At 40.2% G+C, this 27,109-nt stretch overlaps 1 protein-coding gene across 3 annotated transcripts in view; it reads right to left on the bottom strand.

Moving 5' to 3' along the window:
- Positions 1-27,022, bottom strand: part of frmpd3 (FERM and PDZ domain containing 3) — a 222,631-nt gene extending 195,609 nt beyond the window's left edge. For all 3 annotated transcript variants that reach the window (XM_034181306.1, XM_034181307.1, XM_034181309.1), the window contains exon 1: positions 26,914-27,022. The gene's annotated coding sequence lies outside the window, so the exon portion shown is untranslated. The remainder of the gene's footprint in view (positions 1-26,913) is intronic.
- Between the last annotated feature and the right edge of the window lie 87 nt (positions 27,023-27,109).

Here is a 27,109-nt window from a genome sequence, read left to right as displayed (position 1 = left end):
TGTTCATGTAAATGGGGAATCTTCTTCACAGACTAAAGTTAATTATGGAGTTCCACAAGGTTCTGTGCTAGGACCAATTTTATTCACTTTATACATGCTTCCCTTAGGCAGTATTATTAGACGGTATTGCTTAAATTTTCATTGTTACGCAGATGATACCCAGCTTTATCTATCCATGAAGCCAGAGGATACACACCAATTAGCTAAACTGCAGGATTGTCTTACAGACATAAAGACATGGATGACCTCTAATTTCCTGCTTTAAACTCAGATAAAACTGAAGTTATTGTACTTGGCCCCACAAATCTTAGAAGCATGGTGTCTAACCAGATCGTTACTCTGGATGGCATTTCCCTGATCTCTAGTAATACTGTGAGAAATCTTGGAGTCATTTTTGATCAGGATATGTCATTCAAAGCGCATATTAAACAAATATGTAGGACTGCTTTTTTGCATTTACGCAATATCTCTAAAATCAGAAAGGTCTTGTCTCAGAGTGATGCTGAAAAACTAAGTCATGCATTTATTTCCTCTAGGCTGGACTATTGTAATTCATTATTATCAGGTTGTCCTAAAAGTTCCCTAAAAAGCCTTCAGTTGGTTCAGAATGCTGCAGCTAGAGTACTGATGGGGACTAGCAGGAGAGAGCATATCTCACCCGTGTTGGCCTCTCTTCATTGGCTTCCTGTTAATTCTAGAATAGAATTTAAAATTCTTCTTCTTACTTATAAGGTTTTGAATAATCAGGTCCCATCTTATCTTAGGGGCCTCGTAGTACCATATTACCCCATTAGAGCGCTTCGCTCTCAGACTGCGGGCTTACTTGTAGTTCCTAGGGTTTGTAAGAGTAGAATGGGAGGCAGAGCCTTCAGCTTTCAGGCTCCTCTCCTGTGGAACCAGCTCCCAATTCAGATCAGGGAGACAGATACCCTCTCTACTTTTAAGATTAGGCTTAAAACTTTCCTTTTCGCTAAGGCTTATAGTTAGGGCTGGATCGGGTGACCCTGGACCATCCCTTGGTTATGCTGCTTTAGACGTAGATTGTGGGGGGGTTCCCATGATGCACTGTTTCTTTCTCTTTTTGCTCCGTATGCATCACTCTGCATTTAATCATTAGTGATCAATCTCTGCCCCCCTTCACGGCATGTCTTTTTCCTGGTTTTTTCCCTCAGCCCCAACCAGTCTCAGCAGAAGACTGCCCCTCCCTGAGCCTGGTTCTGCTGGAGGTTTCTTCCTGTTAAAAGGGAGTTTTTCCTTCCCACTGTTGCCAAGTGCTTGCTCATAGGGGGTCGTTTTGACCGTTGGGGTTTTTTATAATTATTGTATGGCCTTGCCTTACAATATGGAGCGCCTTGGGGCAACTGTTTGTTGTGATTTGGCGCTATATAAGAAAAAAGTTGAGTTGAGTTGAGACAAGACCTTTCTAATTTTAGAGATATTGCACAAATGCACCTTAAAAACCTGTGGTACATAGCCAACTAATAAAGATAGATTGATCATATTTAAGATCGAAGCATTAATTAATGGTAGGGCTTCCTTGAGCAGCCTGGTAGGAATGGGGTCTAATAGACATGTTGATGGTTTGGAGGAAGTAACTAATGAAAATAACTCAGAACAATCGGAGAGAAAGAGTCTAACCAAATACCAGCATTACTGAAGGGAGCCAAAGATAACGATATGTCTTTGGGATGGTTATGAGTATTTTTTTCTCTAATGGTTAAAATTTTATTAGCAAAGAAAGTCATGAAGTCATTACTAGTTAAAGTTAAAGGAATACTCGGCTCAATAGAGCTCTGACTCTTTGTCAGCCTGGCTACATTGCTGAAAAGAAACCTGGGGTTGTTCTTATTTTCTTCAATTAGTGATGAGTAGTAAGATGTCCTAGCTTTATGGAGGGCTTTTTTATAGAGCAACAGACTCTTTTTCCAGGCTAAGTGAAGATCTTCTAAATTAGTGAGACGCCATTTCCTCTCCAACTTATGGGTTATCTGTTTTAAGCTGCGAGTTTGTGAGTTATACCACGGAGTCAGGCACTTCTGATTTAAGGCTCTCTTTTTCAGAGGAGCTACAGCATCCAAAGTTGTGCTCAATGAGGATATAAAACTATTGATGAGATAATCTATCTCACTCACAGTTTAGGTAGCTACTCTGCACTGTGTTGGTATATGGCATTGGAGAACATAACAAAGAAGGAATCATATCCTTAAACCTAGTTACAGCGCTTTCCGAAAGATTTCTACTGTAATGAAACTTATTCCCCACTGCTGGGTAGTCCATTAAAGTCTGCTTTGTATTTGTATACAATCTGCTTTGTATTTTAATTTCAGCCTTTAATTTGAATCTGGCATCAAAATGACTAAGTTAATCCACATTCAAACAGAAATGATTTATTTCAAGATGTACTAACAAAATAAATTAAACAAAATGTAAAAGTCCAAAATGTACACCATTGGGTGTCAGAAATCGGCAATGAAACACAGGCTTTATATCATGAAATGCAATAATGACAATGAGAATATATGAGAATATGTTGGTGGCAAAGTGGTTAGGGCACTTGGGTTCAGTGTGGAATGTTCCAGGTTCAAACCTCACCCCTGCCACATTTCTCCAGGAAGGATCAGGAAGGGCACCTGGTGTACAATTCAACATGTAGATCCACCTCGGATTTGCTGTGGTGATCCTGAGTGCAAACAAGGGAGCAGCCAAAGGGACTTGTGTACTATGCGAATACTGGCTTGTTTCTACTCATTCCCTTATTGTAATTAAGAGTCATGGGGAGTTGGTGCCTATCCCAGCACTGAAAAAAGTGAAACACAGTGCACTTCATTCAAAGTACTTATTTACATTGGTCTAATGGAAAATTGTGGTTTCCAGTTTAAATCTACTGGAATCACTTTACAAAATCATAAATATACATTGTGAGAAACTAAAAAAATTATCTAACAAATTACCTCAATTTTTTAAGTTGATCCAAAGTATCATTTTTTTCAGTGAGCTGTAATTGGACAATAGGCAGGGTACACTATTCTGCTCAATATATTTACCACACAGTTGGATCAGCGTTGGGTAAATAAAATCTATTTAATTGCTCGACATCACAGGTCATGCAGCTTCAAGCTACAGGATGGTGTAGGAAAAAAAGCAGGGGTGGTGGCCAAGTGGTTAATTCGCTTGGTTTCAGTGCACAAGGTTCCTGGTTTAAACCCCACTCCTGCAAAATGCAAAACTGAATCAGCATGCAGATCTACTGTGGCAACTCTTGAGTGAAAAAAAGAAAGGAACAGCTGAAGGGGCTCACGGTTTTTAGAGGAAACTAAGAGAGAGTGAAGGACAAATGGAAAGAGGAAATAAATATTGCATTCGCAGTGAGGACAGGGATGAAGCCAGCCAAGGGTCATTTCGTCAAGATAAGCGAAATCTCCCAGACTGACGATCAATATGCTGGATTTGAACTGGTAAATGTTCCTGCTGGAAATCGAGTTTGGCCTTGTGAGGGGTTTGTGTGACTGATATTGACTCTAAATGCAGAGTGTGTTGGTCTTAAAATGAGGTGCTGATCTTTTAGAACTAGAAATATTTTGCTGTTCAGCGCTTCAGTACTACATAAATACAGTAGTGGGCACAGTTCAGTTAATCAGATATCAGCAAATTTGTATAATGTTATTTTTCATTAGCTGATTAGCTTTTCAGCTAACTTTGAAAACCATTTAGCTCACTCATCTTCAACCACTTAGTCCAGTTAAGGTTCGCTGGGGGCTGGAACCTATCCCAGCAGTCATAGAGCGCGAGGTGGGGTACACCCAGGACAGGACGTCAGTGTGTCATATAGCCACAGACAAACAAACACAGTCACACCCACTCGCACACCTACGGTCAATTTAAAGTTTCCAATCCACCTAACCCGCATGTCTTTGGATGTGGGAGGAAACCGGAGCAAACACAGGGAGAACATGCAAACTCCACACAGAAAGGCCACAGGTGGGAATTGAACCCATGAAACTTATGGCTGTGAGGCAACAGTGCTAACCACTAAGCCACTGTGCTGCCCGAAAACCATTTAGCTTCCAATAAATTTAGTTCCACTAACTTTATGAGCTAAGTTTTTTTTTTAATAAAGTTCCAAAAATATTTCCAGACATATTTATAAACCCTGAAATCATACATGTGTAATGCTGTAGACTGCTGGGGGGTTCCCATGATGCACTTTCTTTCTCTTTTTGCTCTGTATGCACCACTCTGCATTTAATCAATCAATCAATCCATTTTTTTATATAGCGCCAAATCACAACAGTTGCCCCAAGGCGCTTTATATTGTAAGGCAAGGCCATACAATAATTATGTAAAACCCCAACGGTCAAAACGACCCCCTGTGAGCAAGCACTTGGCTACAGTGGGAAGGAAAAACTCCCTTTTAACAGGAAGAAACCTCCATTTAATCATTAGTGGTCGATCTCTGCTCCCCTCCACAGCATGTCTTTTTCCTGGTTCTCTTCCTCAGCCCCAACCAGGCCCAGCAGAAGACTGCCCCTCCCTGAGCCTGGTTCTGCTGGAGGTTTCTTCCTGTTAAAAGGGAGTTTTTCCTTCCCACTGTAGCCAAGTGCTTGCTCACAGGGGGTCGTTTTGACCGTTGGGGTTTTACATAATTATTGTATGGCCTTGCCTTACAATATAAAGCGCCTTGGGGCAACTGTTTGTTGTGATTTGGCGCTATATAAAAAAAATTGATTGATTGATACTGTTAGAGCTCATACACTAATCTAATATTTGACTTTGCAATATATCAGTGTACACTGTGTGAACCCAACAAGTGTCACCTTGAGGAGATGGAGGCGCAAAAGGCCAAGACAGTGTAAATGTATTCATTATTCATTCATTTGGTCATCTTCTATACCTGCTTACGCTTATCAAGGGTCAAAGGGAGGCTGGAGCCTATCTCAGCAGTCATAGGGTGTGAGACGGGGTACACCCTGGGCAGGACGCCAACCTATAGAGGCTTTGCATGTGACATCACAGGTCATTACACCATGGGTAGGGTTACAAGAAGTAATAATAATAAAAAAAAACTGTGCCACTAAAACATTAATTATTTTGTCACAGAAGCCGGCTGAGATTTCCTCCACAATCCCAGAGCAGTGAACACAAAATCCAATAAAGATAATGACAAATATTATTACTAATGGTAGAGTTACAAATAGAAATAAAATATAAAAACCTGCGTCACATCATGAAAATGTTAGTCATTTGGTGACCAACAGGACAATGAAAAAAAAGTGGGACGGCTGAGTTTCCCTCCACAATCCTACAGCAGTGAACACAAAATCCAATAAATCTAATGACGAACATTATCACTAAGGGTAGAGTTACAAATAGAAAAAACAAAAAAAACAAAAACAGCGTCAAGTCACAAAAATGTTACTGATTTCATGACCGACAGTACAATGAAAAAGAAAAAAAAATAGAAAATGAGATGGCTGAGTTTTCCTCCTAAATCCTGCAGCAGCGAACACAAAATCCAAAGAAGTTAATGAAGAACATTATCACTAAGGGTAGAATTACAAATAAAAAAAAAAAAAAAACAGCATCACATCACGAAAATGTTACTGATTTTGTGACCAAAAGAACAACAACAACAAAAAAAGAAATGAAAATGAGACGGCTGGGTTTTGCTCCACAGCAGTGCATGCAAAATCTAATAAAGATAATGAACATTCTCACTAAATGCTATTATAAATACACTCAACAAAAATATAAATGCAACACTTTTAGTTTTGCTCCCATTTTGTATGAGATGAACTCAAAGATCTAAAACTTTTTCCACATACACAATATCAGCATTTCCCTCAAATATTGTTCACAAACCAGTCTAAATCTGTGATAGTGAGCACTTCTCCTTTGCTGAGATAATCCATCCCACCTCACAGGTGTGCCATATCAAGATGCTGATTAGACACCATGATTAGTGCACAGGTGTGCCTTAGACTGCCCACAATAAAAGGCCACTCTGAAAGGTGCAGTTTTGTTTTATTGGGGGGGATACCAGTCAGTATCTGGTGTGACCACCATTTGCCTCATGCAGTGCAACACATCTCCTTCGCATAGAGTTGATCAGGTTGTCAATTGTGGCCTGTGGAATGTTGGTCCACTCCTCTTCAATGGCTGTGCGAAGTTGCTGGATATTGGCAGGAACTGGTACACGCTGTCGTATACGCCGGTCCAGAGCATCCCAAACATGCTCAGTGGGTGACATGTCCGGTGAGTATGCTGGCCATGCAAGAACTGGGACATTTTCAGCTTCCAAGAATTGTGTACAGATCCTTGCAACATGGGGCCGTGCATTATCCTGCTGCAACATGAGGTGATGTTCTTGGAAGTATGGCACAACAATGGGCCTCAGGATCTCGTCACGGTATCTCTGTGCATTCAAAATGCCATCAATAAAATGCACCTGTGTTCTTCGTCCATAACAGACACCTGCCCATACCATAACCCCACCGCCACCATGGGCCACTTGATCCACAACACTGACATCAGAAAACCGCTCACCCACACGACGCCACACACGCTGTCTGCCATCTGCCCTGGACAGTGTGAACCGGGATTCATCCATGAAGAGAACACCTCTCCAACATGCCAAACGCCAGCGAATGTGAGCATTTGCCCACTCAAGTCGGTTTCGACGATGAACTGGAGTCAGGTCAAGACCCCGATGAGGACAACGAGCATGCAGATGAGCTTCCCTGAGACGGTTTCTGACAGTTTGTGCAGAAATTCTTTGGTTATGCAAACCGATTGTTTCAGCAGCTGTCCGAGTGGCTGGTCTCAGACGATCTTGGAGGTGAACATGCTGGATGTGGAGGTCCTGGGCTGGTGTGGTTACACGTGGTCTGCGGTTGTGAGGCTGGTTGGATGTACTGCCAAATTGTCTGAAACGCCTTTGGAGACGGCTTATGGTAGAGAAATGAACATTCGATACACACGAGCAACAGCTCTGGTTGGTGGGATGGATTATCTCAGCAAAGGAGAAGTGCTCACTATCACAGATTTAGACTGGTTTGTGAACAATATTTGAGGGAAATGGTGATATTGTGTATGTGGAAAAAGTTTTAGATCTTTGAGTTCATCTCATACAAAATGGGAGCAAAACCAAAAGTGTTGCGTTTATATTTTTGTTGAGTGTATGTCAGTCTGCAATCCTCAATGAACTTAATAAGTCGTTAGCGTGCTGATCGAGGTTAGCGTGCTGATCGAGGTTAGCGTGCTCAGCGAGGTTAGCATGCTAAGCCTGAGTGTACTCACACGTGCGGTAATAACATGGCGCTTCTTGGCGTGAAGGTTCCAGATCTTGGTGTCATTCACCCGACCTGCTCTGAAGAACTTGTAGCTGTCCATACTCTTGTGGGCTTTCACTGTTTGTAAGGTGTATGGTGAAAGGTTCTCCACCAAATACACCATGATATCGCTGAACTCTAAGGCCGGCAATGTCACTCCAGGTCCGGTCAGCAAAGAAATGAACACGTCTGGTGCTGTGTATGGGTCGCAAGTGCCAATAATCGATAACTGATAAATTTCCGCTGTTGTCTATGGGACATTTGCAGTTACTAAAGAACTGAAATTGATTTTTAACACAATCGCTTTTGAAAGCATCAAAAGCGGTAAAAGATCTAAAGAATAACCAAGAATGTTTGACCATGCAAGAAACAACACAGACAAATCCTGTGAGTACCCACAAAAGTAACTCTTTACTAGTCATAATCATTTTTCTTTCAACATTCTGCCCCTGCTAGAAGCTCTTGTTTACAACAGCACTCCTACCACAGAGACACATCAAGAGCAGCCATAAAGCCGGTCAGGCGGAGGTCTTGAAAAATAAAGTCATACTAACTTATGGTTTTTTTGAAAATACTGATAGAATAACTCCATTAATGTCAATTCTGTTATTTGTACAAAGTTAAAATATAACATATATCTTTTAATGTTGAATAAGGCACTAATTCTGAGGTTTTGTAACAAACACAGACCGCAAAGCATTCTGGGTAAAAGTGCTAAACAGTGATTGGTTCAGTAATCCATTATGTAAACCAACACGTTAATGTGACGTGTGTCGTGTGTTGGTTTAAAGATAAATGTGCTTTTGTAAAATATTCCATTTTTATTTGTAAAAACAGGCATTTTTACGGAGCTCTGGAAGTGTCATCGCAATTGCATGTTTTAAAACTTTTATGATGTTGTAAAACGTGCACTCAATATTAGTAAGTAAGTAAGTAAATTTATTTATATAGTGCCTTTCACAGACATAAGGCCATGTACACACGTTGTCAGGTATTTGTAAAACCGAATATCTTACCCTTTCAGTTTGGGGAAAAAACTTCATCCACACTACGTCATTTAAAAAAAAAATCCATCCACATCAAACCGTATAAATGTGTTGTAATTAGTCTGCCGATAAGGAGTTGGAATTACTTCTAACCGTAGTTTTAGAATACAAAGTTAACAAATATATGCACACAAAAAGCGCCTGGACAATGGACAATACCAACACTTTGAGAGCAGCCAGGTACCCAGACGTTTAATACTGCCATGAACACTCCTGGCCAGTAGATGGCAGTAGCGGCCTTGAAAAAATGTAAAAATTCCAGATAATCTGTGCTACATTTAAGATGCGTGGAATTTAACAAACGCAAATACACTAACGTCTATAAACCCAGAGAATATATTCACGAGAGTTTTAGGCACTAGAGTTTAATGCTGTTATCTGTGGACCCTGAACAGAGTGTCTGAAATGCATTTGTCCTGTCGTGAACGTCTGAGATTACCTTATGCTACCCATAATGCATTGCTGCCTGGCACAGCATGTGCTCACAAAACCTTAAAAATTAGCACATTACTTTAAAACGAAAACATATATCTGATATTTTCACTTTTTAAACTTCAGACATGACAATAATTTTAAATAACTTGTTTAAAATGAGCGGTTAAAATTTGAACCATAAGTTAAACATGTATGCCTCTGGATGACTTGGTGACATTGCGATTATGTTAGTATGGTGGATAGAACAACATGCGTCTTAGGGAACTTTTAACAGGTAGGTCTCAACAGCTTTAACAGTTTTGAAAATGTTTTTCACTGTTCAGTTTAGTTTAGTACGTTATTGGACGGTAATTCATCGGAAGACAATTAGTCTGATGATGGTTTTTAAATTTATCTAAAAAGATAATCATAATGGAAACATTATCTTCGATAATTATCTGTTATCGGATTATCGGAAGTGTGCCCACCACTGACTACAACATATTTATGAGATTACTCTGGGCAGGCAAAAACAATCACAATTCATATCATGGGCTCAAAGGGTAAAGCAAAAACCACCTGGCTTCTCCCTGATGCTTGTCACATTCTGTATGCTGTAGGTGCTGTTTATATTTCCTCTTGCTAGATCACACAGTTCTCTTGCATTTGTGATTTCTCTCTGTGGAACACCAGCTACATCGTGGCCTTTTCCACTCTGTACAGTTTGCTCACATCTTTGCAAAGTGGTAAAAGATGCAGGATTCTGTTCTCCAATATTACATGTACAACCCCAATTCCAATGAATTTGGGATGTTGTGTAAAATGTAAATAAAAACAGAATACAATGACTTGCAAATCCTTTTCAACCTACAGTATATTCAGTTGAATACACCACAAAGACAAGATATTTAATGTTCAAACTGATAAACTTTATTGTTTTTGTGCAAATATTTGCTCATTTTGAAATGGATGCCTGCAACACGTTTCAAAAAAGCTGGGACAGTGGTATGTTTACCACTGTGTTACATCAGCTTTCCTTCTAACAACACTCAATAAGCATTTGGGAACTGAGAACACTAATTGTTGAAGCTTTGTCGGTGGAATTCTTTCCCATTCTTGCTTGATGTATGATTTCAGTTGTTCAACAGTCCGGGGTCTCCGTTGTCGTATTTTGTGCTGCATAATCCGCCACACATTTTTAATGGGCGGCAGGTCTGGACTGCAGGCAGGCCAGTCTTGTACCCGCACTCTTTCACTATGAAGCCACACTGTTGTAACACGTGCAGAATGTGGCTTGGCATTATCTTGCTGAAATAAGCAGGGACGTCGATGAAAAAAGACGTTGCTTGGATGGCAGCATGTGTTGCTCCAAAACCTGGATGTACCTTTAGCATTGATGGTGCCATCACAGATGTGTAAGTTGCCCATGCCACGGGCACTAACACACCCCCATACCATCACAGATGCTGGCTTTTGAACTTTGTGCTGGTAACAATCTGGATGGTGTTTTTCCTCTTTTTTCCGGACGACACGACATCCATGATTTCCAAAAACAATTTGAAATGTGGACTCATCAGACCACAGCACACTTTTCCACTTTGCATCTGTCCATTTCAAATGAGCTCAAGCCCAGAAAAGGCGGCGGAGTTTCTGAATGATGTTGATGTATGGCTTTCGCTTTGCTTAGTAGAGTTTTAACTTGCACTTGTAGATGTAGCGACGAACTGTGTTAACTGACAATGGTTCTCTGAAGTGTTCCTGAGCCCACACAGTAAGATCCTTTACACAATGATGTAGTTTTTTAATGCAGTGCCGCCTGAGGGATCAAAGGTCACAGCATTCAATGTTGGTTTTCGGCCTTGCCGCTTACAGTAGTGTTCAGAATAATAGTAGTGCTATGTGACTAAAAAGATTAATCCAGGTTTTGAGTATATTTCTTATTGTTACATGGGAAACAAGGTACCAGTAGATTCAGTAGATTCTCACAAATCCAACAAGACCAAGCATTCATGATATGCACACTCTTAAGGCTATGAAATTGGGCTATTAGTAAAAAAAAAGTAGAAAAAGGGGTGTTCTCAATAATAGTAGTGTGGCATTCAGTCAGTGAGTTTGTCGGTTTTGTGGAACAAACAGGTGTGAATCAGGTGTCCCCTATTTAAGGATGAAGCCAGCACCTGTTGAACATGCTTTTCTCTTTGAAAGCCTGAGTAAAATGGGACGTTCAAGACACTGCTCAGAAGAACAGCATAGTTTGATTAAAAAATTGATTGGAGAGGGGAAAACTTATACGCAGATGCAAAAAATTATAGGCTGTTCATCTACAATGATCTCCAATGCTTTAAAATGAACAACAACAACAAAAAACCAGAGACGCATGGAAGAAAATGGAAAACAACCATCAAAATGGATAGAAGAATAACCAGAATGGCAAAGGCTCACCCACTGATCAGCTCCAGGATGATCAAAGACAGTCTGGAGTTACCTGTAAGTGCTGTGACAGTTAGAAGACGCCTGTGTGAAGCAAATTTATTTGCAAGAATTTGGATATGTCAAAATATTTGAAGAGGTCATGTTGCCTTATGCTGAAGAGGACATGCCCTTGCACTACTATTATTCTGAAAACTACTGTACATGCAGGAAGTTCTCCAGATTTTCTGAATCTTCTGATTATATTATGGACTGTAGATGATGGAATCCCTAAATTCCTTGCAATTGAATGTTGAGAACATTGTTCTTAAACTGCTGGACTATTTTTCACACAGTTGTTCACAAAGTGATGATCCTTGCCCCATCTTTGCTTGTGAATGGCTGAGCCTTTTGGGGATCCTCCTTTTATATCCAATCATAACACTCACCTGTTTCCAATTAGTTGTTCTTTGAGCATTCATCAACTTTCCCAGTCTTCTGTTACCTCATCCCAACTTTCTTGAAATGTGTTGCAGGGATCCATTTCAAAATGAGCAAATATTTGCACAAAAACAACAAAGTCTATCAGTTTGAACATTAAATATCTTGTAGAACAAAAAAGAGAAGAGTTCACCGCGCTTCTGGGATATCATCATTCGCCCTGCCGATAAGGGGGGGTGCTGTTGTTGTTGTTATGGGGTTGGAGAAGTATGAATATGGTATATTGAAACTGTTGAATAATGCTAAACACTATCAACTCTTACCTTCCAATCCCACTTGTAAAATTAATAGTATGATTCATGAATTTATTTATTTATTTATTTTTTATCTTATAAGAAGGGCTGGATAACAGAAAAAGAGAAGGCCTTCCTCTTAAGTGAATATTCTTATTGTCCAGTATTTTATGGTTTACCCAAAATTCATAAACAATTGGATGACCCTCCGTTACGGCCTATCATTTCTGGAATAGGGAGTCTTACTGAGCCCCTTTTACAATTTGTTGACTTCTTTCTGGCAAAGTTTGTTCGTAAATTACCTTCGTATCTTGAGGATACCACTGATGTTCTAAATCTAATCATTAATTGGCATTGTGCAAGTGATGACATCCTTGTGTCTTTGGATGTAAAAAGCCTATATACATGCATACCTCACCACGCAGGCTTAGAAGCCATTTCCTTCTATCTTGCTGAACGTCCTACTGATGTGCTGCCACCTTCAGACTTTTTGATTAAATTGGTTGAGATTGTCTTATCAAATAATTTAAAAAAAATACTCAGATAAATATTATTTACAACTACAGGGGACTGCTACGGGGAGTGCTTTTGCTCCATCATACGCCTGTTTAGTGATGGGTTTTTGGGAAGAGAAACATATCTTTAGTATTGAAAATAACCCTTTTCACTCAAAAATCTCATTATGGCGTAGATATATTGATGACGTCCTCTTAATTTGGAGGGGCACATGTGATGAGTTGCATCAATTTTTGAATTACATATATTAATTTCACCACAGATTATTTATCTTTTACAATGAACTATAATCCTCATTCCATAGATTTCCTAGATCTCACTATTTATAAGGATGTTAATAATTTTTTTGCAATCAACTATTTACCGTAAACCTCTTAGCAGAAATACTTTATTGAGAGCTGATAGTAATCATCCACCCCATTTAGTTCGTAACACACCAGTGGGTCAGTTTTTGCGAGTCAGAAGAAACTGTAGTTCTATTACTGACTTTATGTCAAAAGCAGCTCATCTAGCAACTCTGTTTGAACAATGTGGTTATAATAAAATTGATATTGGTAAAGCATGGGACAGAGCTCTAAATACTGATCGTGCCTCTTTACTTAAGAAAAAATCTAAATCGTCTTCAGCATCTAAATTGTTTTTTCTACCTGGTATACTCCATTTGCGGGAAGAATAAAAAATATAATTCATAAATATTGATACATTCTTAAGAGTGATCCCACACTTAAAGACACCTGTGCTGAACTGCCTAAATTTATATTTAGGCGTGCCCGAAATATTCGTGATTTGTTCATTCAGATATGATTATTCCCGTCTCAACTGCCTGGCCTTCCAGCCCACCAAAAGGTTTCTTTAGATGAAGTAATTGTGCACATTGTTCAAATTCCACTAATGCTTCATGTTTCTCTCATCCTCGCACTGGTAAGCAATATCCTATTTCTTCATTTATCAATTGTAATACTACACATGTAGTATATCTCTTAAAATGCCCTTGTGGATTGGCATATATTGGCCAAACAAAACGTCAATTTAAATTACGGATTGCTGAACATAAAACAGCAATCCGTACTCAGAATTTAATCTATGCACTATAAACAGGCCGGTCATGGCTCTCCAGCATCCTTAAAATTTTGGGGGATTGACAGAATCACAGCTCCACCCAGAGGTGGTGATATTATTAAAAAACTCTTATGTAGAGAAGCATTTTGGATTTACACTTTATGCACCTTGGAACCTTTTGGTCTGAATGAAGAACTAAAATTTACTTTTCTCTAATAACTGTTTTTTTTTTTTTATTTTGGTTCTAGTTATGTTTGTTTTGGGACAGTGTGTTTCCAATCATGAATTGATTACTAATTGAGTGAGTGTTGTGTCAGACAGATGGTCATGCCCCTTTGGAAGCATCAGGACACCTGTTTCTTATTAGTATTTAAGCTGTACCATCTCTGTCTTTGCAGGACTCTGAGGAAGATGTGACTCTCACATCGAAAACGTTAGTCCCGCTGTATAATATAGGTTGAAGAGGATTTTCAAATGATTGTATTCTGTATTTATTTACATTTTACATAATGTTCCAACTTCACTGGAATTAGAGTTGTCATAGTGGCACTTTCTCAAAGTACAGCTGTGCAGCAGGAGAAAATGTACAGTGTTTTTCCCCCTCAATCTAAATGAAACATCCATGAATTACACAAGTTGGTGGACTAAAATAAATTCAAGCAGCAAAGATTTAATGATGCAGACATGAACGTGTCAACAAACAGTAATTTTTTTTGTCACGTCCAGGGAAGTGCATCATCTTTAATATCCCATACTGTCACTTCTACTCTGTAAATATCAGTCTTGCATGCTACCCACCTTCACCTGAAATGTAAGACATACTTGACAGAAGTGATGTTTATTAATCTGGTGAAACACTAAAATATTTGGTATTGATTTAGCACAGGGAGGCCAATCTAACAAGCATAAATTGTCTCCTTTTTGAGACCGTAAGTGGGTCCACGTATTGATTACACTCCTCAATTCTTTGACATCTATGAACATTATGTTTTACAAGCCAATCCAAGAAAACTGGAATTTATTGAAGAAAATACTGCATTCGAAATGCAATGCCTAAAGCAGTTACTGCAATTATTGACTGCTTTACAAAGCTTTTAGAGTTACATGTAGCTGGTGTTTCATATTAAACACTCCTAAAGTCACTTAAACACAGTGGCCAACAGAAGCCTCAACACGACACTTCTAAATGCTGAAAATATGTAAATGCATAAACACCTGCAATAATTAGTTTGATCAAAAAAGCCTTGCAACTTGAGAAAATGCTTGAAAACACAGAGAGGACTAAAAAATATAACCTGTAGCACATGAAACAATTTAATTTGACAAGGTATCTGCTGCAAATTCATACAGCCAGGGGCGCAGCCAGGGATTTTTGGCACTATGAAAAGAAATCTTACTGGGCCACCCCCATATCATTTTATCAGTATTATTATTGTCTTAGGGGCCTGTCTGGGCCCCTGTCAATCATGGGCCCCTAGAATCCTTCTGTTTATTCTCCCGTTTTTGGAACCCTGCATGCAAAGCTCCACAACACAATGGAAGCACAAACTAGACAGAGCTTGCCATTTTACTGACTGTTCATTGCATGGCAGCAATTGGCTCTTTACCTATTTCACAGAGCTGAATAAGTTTATTAATTTATTGATGATTTTACTGGTCAGCTAGCTATATTTTTCATTTTATTGTTTTATTTGCAATGCCTTGAAGGGTAAAAGTCAGTAAAAGTCCCCTAGACAGAAACTTGTTTGTATTCTGTTGTTTTTTTTGTTTTTTTTGGTGCATCATGTGAATGCGTCACCCCAATACTTTTTTAGTGCAGCTACGTCATGTTGCATTAATGCAGCAAAGTTATTATTATTTTTTTTGTATTTGTATTTTCAAGATTTGTTAGTGCTGTCTTAAGCCCTCGTCACAATACCAATTTACCGAAACGGCAAATATTACCATCATCGGACGCAGTCGGGAGGGATAGAGGCGTGGTCAGTAGTGTCAGAACGCATCCAGACTACCTCTTCCACACCTGCACGATGGCTTCCAAAGTGCATGTAGACAACAGGTAGATGACACAGACTGCTGTCAGACAGCCATAAAAGGCGTTGAAGGCTGCCCGATGTCCAAACGTCTGGATGGCAAACACAGGACCGGAGTGGGAGGCAGTGCTGTGTTCCTCAAGTGCACGTGTGCGCGCACCCCGTGCACACGCAGGAGGCTGAAATGATCACTCAGCTGTGTGTATGTGTGTGTGTGTGCTTTCATAAAGGCTGCATGAGCCACTAAGCGTGCGCACAGGTCACACATGCCACAGGACACCTTTGCTGAAAGTTTGCTGGCAGTTGGCCAAGCAGTTACACCATGCACCAGATGCAGCACTTCCAGTGAAATTTAATTTCTTTTTTGCTCACTTCAGGAGCTCAACACAACTCTGTACACGGTGATGTCGGTTGGATTATCACATGAGATTAAATTTTTGCAGCCAGGGTGAGGCTTTTCACCACAGGCTGTGGTTTGGTTCCTGTGCACTCTGCGCTGTGAAAAGATCGTGGTTCCATGCTAGAGGTGAGTTTCATGTTTAATAATGTCACGGCCTGGGATACAGTTCCATGTCACACCTCCTACAGAGTTTAGATGGTGATCAGGTAATAACGTACGAGTTCTGTTAGAAAAGTATCGTACCTTTTTATTTTTTCAAAAACTATATGGATTTGATTCATATGTTTTTACGTCAGCCAAGCTTGAACTTTTGTGCGCATGCGTGAGTTTTTCCACGCCTGTTGGTTGCGTCATTCGCCTGTGGGCAGGCTTTGAGTGAGCACTGCTCCACCCCTCTCGTCGTTGTTTCATTGCGAGGAAATGGTGGAATGATTTGGGCTTTTTTTCCATCAGAATTTTTTCAGAAACTGTTAGAGACAGGCAGCTGGAAACCATTCAAAAAATTTATCTGGCTTTCGGTGAAAATTTTATGGGCTTCACAGAGAATAAGGAGTGTTACTACAGCTTTAAGGACGGCCCACAGAGAGGCAGAAACCACCACATCATTTCTAAACGGATCGCTTTGTGGAGCCGGGACCGTCGTGTGCAATTTCTCTGGTAATCACAAGAGCTGGACATCAGTCATTTTCCAGCAGATTTCACTTTTAACAAGAGATTTTGTCATGGAAAGCCGCGCGGAGGCTTTGCGCGTTACGATTGATTCGCTGATGAAGCGAGACAAAGGAACACCTCTGTTTCAGAGTGTTAGAGGACAAGTTGGGACATGCCCAGCTCTCCACAATTTCTCTTATACTCACTCGACTGGTAAGCACTGAAAGCCGAGATAGGCATGTCCCAACTTGTCCTCTAAAAATTCTGATGGGAAAAAAAGCCCAAATCATTCTGCCATTTCCTCGCAATGAAACAACGATGAGAGGGGTGGAGCAGTGCTCACTCAAAGCCAGCCCACAGGCGAATGATGCAACCGACAGGCGTGGAAAAACTCACGCATGCGCACGAAGGTTCAAGCTTGGCTGACATAAAAACATATGAGGGTGATTCTTTAACTACGGGCACTATTGGCCTTGTAAATGTAATTTCCACCACACCATTGCCTTACAATATAAAGCGCCTTGGGGCAACTGTTTGTTGTGATTTGGCGCTATATACATGTGCTCTAATGTCACTGTTTATCCCCATAGAAACTACCCAAACAATCTTTCATACAAACTGTTTAAAGGGACATTACAGTGTTGTGGTGGAAATTACGGCAATAGTGTGGGACAACTACATTTTGTTTAAAAAAATCACAACAGTTGTATGACATTGAATACCCCAATTATGTTTTGATTATTTTACTGATATTTTATTCAGAGATATTTTAAAACATTAAAAAAAAACATTTTTTTACCATTCATTTTTATCATTGAAGATCAAAATTCTGGGTGTGGGACAAGCACAAAACGGCAATATTTGCATATAATGATGCTGAAAAAAGGTGAAAAAGTCATCATAGACTACTAGAACAAATTTCTTACAACACTTTCATTGTAAAGATAACTATAAAAGTGTGAAATTTCCCCTTTTTTCTGTTTTTCATACAATATGCTCAAAGAACATAATAAGTGCCCGTAGTCTAAGGATCACCCATGAATCAAATCCATATAGTTTTTGAAAAAAATAAAAAGGTATGATACTTTTCTAACAGATCTCGTATATTACAGCAGTGAGATCCAGTCAGCTCTGTGCCTGACGTGCACTATGATGCATTACTGTGAATGAGACGACTGACAGGCGCAGCGGCACACGGTACTTTCGGTTTGATTGTGTGCAGTTCACATTCACTGTAAATGATGAATGCCTGCCACATACATGTAATTGCATATCAAGATTTCCTTTGCCCTCCCTGGCCAGGGTCCAGTAGAGATGGACAAACGTGGCACAACATGCTGGCAGGCTTTGCTGTGAGCGATAAGAGCTCAATCAACCGTGATCATATCATTTCAGATGTTGTTTTGATGCCGTCAGAGTATGTAGACTGCGATCAGATGAGGTAAACACTGCATATAGGCCTCCGTCAGATGTGCATTCCATCTCAATGGTGCCAAGAGTGTTTTGAACATGTGTAACACACTCGGGACAGCTGAGCAAATGGGACCAAATATGTAGGGGCATATTGGGGCAACTGTTTGTTGTGATTTGGCGCTATATAAAAAAAAAGTTGATTGATTGATTGATTGATAGATGACCACAGACTGCCTTCTGTTGGTCTTCGGACCGCAAGTCAATATTTCCCAATTGTGGCCGGATGTGTCATTCTGATGCAATTCGGCAGCAGTGCGGGGGTTAAATGCGTGCAAGTGTCAGGGCACCTTAAAGGTGCCCTGACACTTGCACGACTTTGATGCACGCACTTGCACATGACGATTCCACCTGCTGTGTTCCCAGCTGGACCCCGTACTTTGTTCCACCAGCTACCACGTGCCCTGTTCTGGACGCTGTGTATATAAAATAATTATTTCATGGCAGATTAATTATTTTATCTGAGTTTGGTTGATGAAAATGGCTCTAATCGCTTACTGACTCACAGAGGATCGCTCCAGCAGCAAACGTTCTCGTGCACTGAAGGAGCTGGAGAAAGCATTTGGAGCCATCTAAAAAGATAATTATGTGTCATGTTTAAATTGTCATGCCTTGGTAAAACGGATCTTTCCTTCTTGTGTGCAGCTGTAAAAGTATTTTTATGATAGATTTAACATCTTGTTGTAATTGTTCAGACGAGCTGCGTTCTGATGAAGTGCGCTGATGCAACCACTTGCTCTGTTCACTTCTTTTTTTACTCCACTTGACTTCACATGGTAGCAGATAGCACCACGTTGCACGACATTTATGTGTGAGAGGTTTTTTTGAACATTTCAAAATTCTCTGCAAAATTACACGTGCCAGTGACCCTCTCGCGTTCAGTCTACACCCATTAAAGATGAGTTTTCTCTCCTGCACAACACAGGTCATGCAAGTGCGTGCATCAAAGTCGTGCAAGTGTCAGTGCACCTTTTCTCTCTTCTGACTTAAACCCTTTAGAGAACTTGCAGGCCTTTCTTAAACATGAGATTTACAGTGACAGAAAACAATACACCTCTTTGAACAGCCTTTTGGAGGCTGTGGTTGGCGCTCCATGAAAAGCTGATTGTCAACAAATCAAGAAACTGGATGAATATTTTTGAAATGTCAGAGTGTTTATTAACCACCAGTAGAGGCTGTTTGCCTCTACTGGTGGTTGGCTCTCACTGCGGTATTGTATCACTTCCTGTTCCGGAGCACAGCGGTGTTTTTCTGTATCTGTTAGCTGTTTAATCTGCGCAGTTAGATTGATCTAGTTATCTAGATTACGATTTGTTTCCCAGTGTAATCTTTACGTGCCTTAACTAAAGCACTCCCTCTGCTGAATCACCTTTAAATTATTTACACATTATTCACTTTGCGTGTTTTTAGGAATCCGCTAGCTTAGCGTAGCTACTAGCTCTTAGCCGATTTAGCATGGCGGCTTCTCCTGTCTCTCCCGCACTTTTCTGCTCTGGGTGTGAAATGTTTAGTTATTCCTCGGTCTCCTTTAGCAGTAACGGTACTTGTAATAAGTGTAGCTTATTCGTAGCTTTGGAGGCCAGGCTGGGCGAATTGGAGACTCGGCTCCGCACCATGGAAAATTCTACAGCTAGCCAGGCCCCTGTAGTTGTTGCGGACCAAGGTAGCTTAGCCGCCGTTAGTTACCCCCTGGCAGATCCCGAGCAGCCGGGAAAGCAGGCTGACTGGGTGACTGTGAGGAGGAAGCGTAGCCCTAAACAGAAGCCCCGTGTACACCGCCAACCCGTTCACATCTCTAACCGTTTTTCCCCACTCGACGACACACCCGCCGAGGATCAAACTCTGGTTATTGGCGACTCTGTTTTGCGAAATGTGAAGTTAGCGACACCAGCAACCATAGTCAATTGTCTTCCGGGGGCCAGAGCAGGCGACATTGAAGGAAATTTGAAACTGCTGGCTAAGGCTAAGCGTAAATTTGGTAAGACACTAACTGTCAGAATGCTCGTAGCACGGGCCGGGGCGGAGGATTAGCAGCAATCTTCCATTCCAGCTTATTAATTAATCAAAAACCCAGACAGAGCTTTAATTCATTTGAAAGCTTGACTCTTAGTCTTGTCCATCCAAATTGGAAGTCCCAAAAAACAGTTTTATTTGTTATTATCTATCGTCCACCTGGTCGTTACTGTGAGTTTCTCTGTGAATTTTCAGACCTTTTGTCTGACTTAGTGCTTAGCTCAGATAAGATAATTATAGTGGGCAATTTTAACATCCACACAGATGCTGAGAATGAGAGCCTCAACACTGCATTTAATCTATTATTAGACTCTATTGGCTTTGCTCAAAAAGTAAATGAGTCCACCCACCACTTTAATCATATCTTAGATCTTGTTCTGACTTATGGTATGGAAATGGACTGATGGACTACCCAGCAGTGGGGAATAAGTTTCATTACACTAGAAGTCTTTCAGAAAGCGCTGTAACTAGGTTTAAGGATATGATTCCTTCTTTCTGTTCTCTAATGCCATATACCAACACAGTGCAGAGTAGCTACCTAAACTCTGTAAGTGAGATAGAGTATCTCGTCAATAGTTTTACATCCTCATTGAAGACAACTTTGGATGCTGTAGCTCCTCTAAAAAAAAGAGAGCTTTAAATCAGAAGTGCCTGACTCCGTGGTATAACTCACAAACTCGTAGCTTAAAGCAGATAACCCGTAAGTTGGAGAGGAAATGGCGTCTCACTAATTTAGAAGATCTTCACTTAGCCTGGAAAAAGAGTCTGTTGCTCTATAAAAAAGCCCTCCGTAAAGCTAGGACATCTTTCTACTCATCACTAATTGAAGAAAATAAGAACAACCCCAGGTTTCTTTTCAGCACTGTAGCCAGGCTGACAAAGAGTCAGAGCTCTATTGAGCTGAGTATTCCATTAACTTTAACTAGTAATGACTTCATGACTTTCTTTTCTAACAAACTTTTAACTATTAGAGAAAAAACTTACTCATAACCATCCCAAAGACGTATCGTTATCTTTGGCTGCTTTCAGTGATGCCGGTATTTGGTTAGACTCTTTCTCTCTGATTGTTCTGTCTGAGTTATTTTCATTAGTTACTTCATCCAAACCATCAACATGTTTATTAGACCCCATTCCTACCAGGCTGCTCAAGGAAGCCCTACCATTATTTAATGCTTCGATCTTAAATATGGTCAATCTATCTTTGTTAGTTGGCTATGTACCACAGGCTTTTAAGGTGGCAGTAATTAAACCATTACTTAAAAAGCCATCACTTGACCCAGCTATCTTAGCTAATTATAGGCCAATCTCCAACCTTCCTTTTCTCTCAAAAATTCTTGAAAGGGTAGTTGTAAAACAGCTAACTGATCATCTGCAGAGGAATGGTCTATTTGAAGAGTTTCAGTCAGGTTTTAGAATTCATCATAGTACAGAAACAGCATTAGTGAAGGTTACAAATGATCTTCTTATGGCCTCGGACAGTGGACTCATCTCTGTGCTTGTTCTGTTAGACCTCAGTGCTGCTTTTGATACTGTTGACCATAAAATTTTATTACAGAGATTAGAGCATGCCATAGGTATTAAAGGCACTGCGCTGCGGTGGTTTGAATCATATTTGTCTAATAGATTACAATTTGTTCATGTAAATGGGGAATCTTCTTCACAGACTAAAGTTAATTATGGAGTTCCACAAGGTTCTGTGCTAGGACCAATTTTATTCACTTTATACATGCTTCCCTTAGGCAGTATTATTAGACGGTATTGCTTAAATTTTCATTGTTACGCATATGATACCCAGCTTTATCTATCCATGAAGCCAGAGGACACACACCAATTAGCTAAACTGCAGGATTGTCTTACAGACATAAAGACATGGATGACCTCTAATTTCCTGCTTTTAAACTCAGATAAAACTGAAGTTATTGTACTTGGCCCCACAAATCTTAGAAACATGGTGTCTAACCAGATCCTTACTCTGGATGGCATTACCCTGACCTCTAGTAATACTGTGAGAAATCTTGGAGTCATTTTTGATCAGGATATGTCATTCAAAGCGCATATTAAACAAATATGTAGGACTGCTTTTTTGCATTTACGCAATATCTCTAAAATCAGAAAGGTCTTGTCTCAGAGTGATGCTGAAAAACTAATTCATGCATTTATTTCCTCTAGGCTGGACTATTGTAATTCATTATTATCAGGTTGTCCTAAAAGTTCCCTAAAAAGCCTTCAGTTAATTCAAAATGCTGCAGCTAGAGTACTGACGGGGACTAGAAGGAGAGAGCATATCTCACCCATATTGGCCTCTCTTCATTGGCTTCCTGTTAATTCTAGAATAGAATTTAAAATTCTTCTTCTTACTTATAAGGTTTTGAATAATCAGGTCCCATCTTATCTTAGGGACCTCGTAGTACCATATCACCCCAATAGAGCGCTTCGCTCTCAGACTGCAGGCTTACTTGTAGTTCCTAGGGTTTGTAAGAGTAGAATGGGAGGCAGAGCCTTCAGCTTTCAGGCTCCTCTCCTGTGGAACCAGCTCCCAATTCAGATCAGGGAGACAGACACCCTCTCTACTTTTAAGATTAGGCTTAAAACTTTCCTTTTTGCTAAAGCTTATAGTTAGGGCTGGATCAGGTGACCCTGAACCATCCCTTAGTTATGCTGCTATAGACGTAGACTGCTGGGGGGTTCCCATGATGCACTGTTTCTTTCTCTTTTTGCTCTGTATGCACCACTCTGCATTTAATCATTACTGATTGATCTCTGCTCCCCTCCACAGCATGTCTTTTTCCTGGTTCTCTCCCTCAGCCCCAACCAGTCCCAGCAGAAGACTGCCCCTCCCTGAGCCTGGTTCTGCTGGAGGTTCCTTCCTGTTAAAAGGGAGTTTTTCCTTCCCACTGTAGCCAAGTGCTTGCTCACAGGGGGTCGTTTTGACCGTTGGGGTTTTACATGATTATTGTATGGCCTTGCCTTACAATATAAAGCGCCTTGGGGCAATTTTTATGTTGTGATTTGGCGCTATATAAAAAAAATTGATTGATTGATTGATTGAATTGAGAGTAATTTCTTATACTTTAATAAACAAACAAACAAAAAGAAGTGAGGTGAAGTTTAATTAACATTTTAGATCAACTGAGAGGACTGTATTTACTCAACAATAAATTTCATCTTCAGGAATACTGGATGAGCCATTATTTTCAATGAGGATGATAGAAAATGATGCCACCTCTCCCATTGAGTGTGGCAACCTCTCACCTCAATGCCACTTGCTGTCAAAAGTTAAACATTTTCAACTTTTACTACCCACTGCAGTTACAAAGAGTATGCTTCTTTAAATGTTTACTGAGGAGAAAAGCTGGACAGCAAGAGATGGATTATGTTGGTGCAGAGTCACTTGGTTTTAATCAGGTAAATGTGAATAATTTGTGTGATATTACAGAGATGAATTAATCTATAACCTCACAAACCTTAACTTTTTAAGGTTCATTAATATAACACTGTGAATGTCCTAGTCTCTATTAATTAAAAATGACTGCGCCTTACTTCATCATCTAGACTTTGCCATTTCAGATGACAGGAATTCCACAATGAGGACTGGCATGATGGTTCTTGCACCACCAGCATGTGAATGCAGCACAGGCATGGTGAGAACATCTGATACCGTAAGGTGTGGTAGCCCTGCTATGCCACAACATGTAGACCTGAAACAGGTCCTTTCAGACTCCCATCACAGAAGTTGATAACCGCACTCATCAACGATCTGTGGGAGAGAGATGCAGCTCCCCCCCCCCCACTCCATGGCAAGCAAAAGCCCCTTACCATTTCAAGCAACACACACAGAAACAGATTGTTTCATCAAGAAGATGAAAATACATTTTGATTTTTAAGACACCTGGAGCCTCATGTACAAAGTGTGCTTATGCACAAAAATGCGGCGTACGTTCGTCTTCACGCCAACATTCAAAGAATCAAAAGTGAAATGACTGTGGAAATGTGAGGTGCATCATGCAAAAATCCTGGCTGGCGTACGCACCTTTCTACAGCTATGGTTCCACTGTGGACATGTAAAGGTGATGCTAGGAACCGTTAATACTGTGAAAACAAGAAGTCATCAGGGAGATGTGCACATCAGCAACAAAGTGATGAGCAATTAATGCACCCACGTGTTTGCAATTATATAGATGGGTATAAAATCATGTGCAAAGTGATATGTAAAATGGCACTAACAATGTCTGCGTTAGCTCTGTTAAAGCACCTTGCAAATGATGCAATCCGACGTGAGTGTGTATTCAGGGAATGTGAAGATTTACTTGCAAATGACGATAATTGGCTCATAAGTCGATTTCAATTTCCAAGGTCACTGTTACTGAGGTTGCGCACAGAGCGGCCAGCCCAGAGTGCAATACGGTGATGAGCCAGGGGTTGTCTGTGCCCACAGAGGTGCTGACCACGCTGGGCATCCTGGCATCATGGGCATTCCAGCGTGAGCTAGCTGATTGGTCAGGAGTATGCCTGTCAATCATGCGCTGAGCCATGCCAGCTGTGTGGAACGCAATCATCCGAATCTTATCCAGGTACATTCCAACATTACAGCGCATTTTGCAGCGAGAACCGGTTTCCCAAATGTAATCAGAGCTACTGACTGCACACATACAGCTATGGAGGCGCTATCACATGATGAGTTTGTTTTTAACAAAAACAGGAAACATTTTCATTCCATCAATGTTCAAATCATGTGTGGTGCGCAAATGTGCATCAAGCTGGAGGTGCGGTGCGCGATGGGGGGCTGCTTGGTGATTAAATAATGTGTAATTGTTCCTAATGAAAACCAGTGCGGACACATTTGGGCATGTGCGCATTCAAATGTTTTTTTTTGTTTTATTTTTAATATGTTTTCTTTTTCTTGATGGTGGAACGAGAGAGCCTCTTTACAAGCCCCCGACTGTGTTCAGTATTTGTCAATAAAAGCGTGTGTAATGTTAATGTCACACACTGTCAGCTGCCATGTACCTAATGTCTTTTTACTTCAGTGTGTGCGTGCAGCTCAGTTCAGCATTGAAACACACAAACGTGCTTATTTAATTTTCATTTCACATTACAGCGAGATGAGAGAACGGCAATCTAACCACAGCTTTCACTGTTTTTGCACATTGTCTCTGACAGTCCTTTCATTTTTACACACAACAACACAGAGATAATAGCAGGCATCATCAAGAACACAACACTCCACACTTATGGTGCCGTCAGCATGACACAACCAAACTATTTGAATACATCTGCATATTCAGATAGAGGCGTGGCCAGAGAGGAGTTGCATGGTGCATGTGCACGTGTGCTAAATTCCACGTTCAGTGGGATGTACAAACCAAACGTGCATGGATTCATGCCTACGCACATTTTGATACATCTGAATATATCTGTGCTTACACCTGATTCAGGGTTTTGGCGTACGCCAACTTTTAGTAGAATGTCAATGCAAGTCTTTGTACATGAGGCCCCTGGTGATTTTTGTTACCACATTGAAAAGGTGTATATTAATACCCCTTTAAGGCATTTGATCTGCAACTTGAAAAACTAGTGTAACTGTTTATATGACTGTCTGTCATATATATGGGATATGTACACACATGGACCACATTGTTGGCATCCCTATATTTATGTCCACATTTTAATATAGGGTCAGAAATATATGCAAACAGAGCAATTTTGTTTAATCGAAATATTTTTAAAAAGTTATTGACAACAAAAACAAAACAAAATGATTTCATAAAGTGAAACAAAAAAATCCTGACATAAAATGTATGCTGGACACAATTATTGGCACCCTTTGAAAAATTTATAGTAAATCATCACAAACAGCATTTTGTTTTGTTCTTGTTGCCAAATAACTTTGGACATTAAAAAAATTGATTCAACAAAGTTGCTTTGTTTGCATTTATTTATGACCATCGTATACAATTTTGTCCACTTGTGTATACTGTAACTGACAAGACAGTGTTGATAAAATGATTCCATGTACAGATCACCATCAAAACCAAAACGTAATAGGGTTTTCCACTCAATGTTTGATCATATCACCAAGTTTCCTAGCGATCAGCTGCAAACCTTTGAAGAAATTGAATCAGAAACAGTAGACTACTACATGCATAATTGTCTTGACAGAGATAATAAATCTGTATGTATATTACTATTCAATTGCTAATGACTGCAGCAACTCTGATTATTGCATTGACTGCAGCCATTTACTTTGCAGCTTAAACTCCCTCACACTCATCCAGCAGCACTGCTATAGTCATATCCAGCAGCTGTATCTGCAAACAGAGGACCCACTGCTCTGCATCAGTATTCTGCTCACTGGTGCGGAATCAATGCAGAATTGCAGATGTGAGCAAAAGCTGCAGAGGACAAACGCACACACAAAGGGTAATCGGTGGACCTGCACTGCTCTATAATAACAAAGGCTTCTCACCAAGGCAGAGTTCACAACCTCTAACAGAGTATAAGTTGCTTTTCAAGGCGGCAAAGGAAACAGAGAGGTTTGGCAACACACTAATTATATTTTATGCATTTTAAATGGCTTATTAAAAAAGAATGATCTATCAGACAGAAAGAGGTTATGCATCTAAGACTAATTTAACTGTAGAGCCCCTGGCATTTAATCCTGATAAGATTCACATTACATGGTTTCTTAAAACAGAAAGTGTTCACCATCTATTTTCTCATTTTTCATTTTCGGTCGTGCAACAGGTTCAGCTTTGTAATTTTTCTGTAAAAGATTTGACAGATCGAAGAAAAGCAATTGGGCTTCTTGCTTTAATTTTTCACAAAGGAAGAAAAGCTACTTACAGTGTCTGAATGCTGACTGATGGGCAAGAGGTTGTTCTTTACACAGGGTTCACCCACAAATGGTCACTCACACACACAGACACACTGGCACCTCTTCTGTGGTATCTGCACCTGTTGGAAGAAAAAAAAGAAGAAGCTAATGCATAGCAGACAGAAAAATCACTGACACAAAGTCACTCTGTTAAATAATTTGAAA

Source organism: Thalassophryne amazonica, chromosome 11 (genome assembly GCF_902500255.1).
Source record: "Thalassophryne amazonica chromosome 11, fThaAma1.1, whole genome shotgun sequence".
Taxonomy (NCBI): Eukaryota; Metazoa; Chordata; class Actinopteri; order Batrachoidiformes; family Batrachoididae; genus Thalassophryne; species Thalassophryne amazonica.
Note: the sequence above shows the minus strand (reverse complement) of the source record. Positions and strands in the feature narration are given on the sequence as shown.